This window comes from Lathamus discolor, chromosome 3, assembly GCF_037157495.1.
Source record: "Lathamus discolor isolate bLatDis1 chromosome 3, bLatDis1.hap1, whole genome shotgun sequence".
Taxonomy (NCBI): domain Eukaryota; kingdom Metazoa; phylum Chordata; class Aves; order Psittaciformes; family Psittacidae; genus Lathamus; species Lathamus discolor.
The window spans coordinates 59,644,993-59,645,904 of record NC_088886.1 but is presented as its reverse complement, the minus strand read 5'-3'; positions in this window follow the sequence as shown (position 1 = coordinate 59,645,904).

The window sequence follows — 912 nt, the reverse complement described above, 5'->3', positions numbered from 1 at the left end:
CTGCTCTCTGCTTGGACAGATTTGTTTTGCACAGTGTTTTGTGTCTTGATTTAATGGTGAGTTGGCTCTTTCCAGCAACTGGGCAGGAGAGGAGGGAGGGGAATGTGTTCCCAACCTTCAGCCAAGAGTGTCCCAGAGCGTTCCGGGCGTGACCTCTTCAGTGTTTATTTTCCTTTCTCTGCGACTGACCCAGATGCTGGGACCTGAGATTTCGTGCCCTCCTGGCCTGTTGAACATTTGCCCCTTCTGGTACAGCATGTGATGGTCCCAGGAATCAGGCTGAGAACAGTACCTGGAACTGTTTTTCTCCCCAGCACTGTTCTGTCCCTTTGCATTCCAGGAAATCCAGCCCCGTGAGAAACATCCTGGGAGAGCACTGCCACCCAGTGGGGATGGAGGCACGGATGCGGGCAGCCAGGGACACTGAACTGCGCTTGTGTTCAGCGACAGGGAGAGCAAAAGGCCTTGTAGGCAGAACAGTAAACAACCCCAGAATACAGTAAGAGGGAAACTAGGTTTTAGAATCCCAGACTGGTTTGGGTTGGAAGGGACCTTAAAGCTCATCCAATTCCAACCCCTGCCATGGGCAGGGACACCTTCCACTAGAGCAGGTTGCTCCAAGCCCCATTCAACCTGGCCTTGAACACTGCCAGGGATGGGGTAGCCGCAGCTTCTCTGGACACCCTGTGCCAGCGCCTCAGCACCCTCACAGGGAAGAGCTTCTGCCTAATCTCTAATCTGAATCTCCCCTCTGTCAGGTTAAAGCCATTCCCCCTTGTCCTCTCCCTACAGGCCCCAATCCAGAGCCCCTCTCCATCTTTCTTATTGACCCTTTAGGCACTGGGAGCTGCTCTAAGGTTTCCCTGGAGCCTTCTCCAGGCTGAACCAGCCCAATTCTGCCAGACTGTCAGG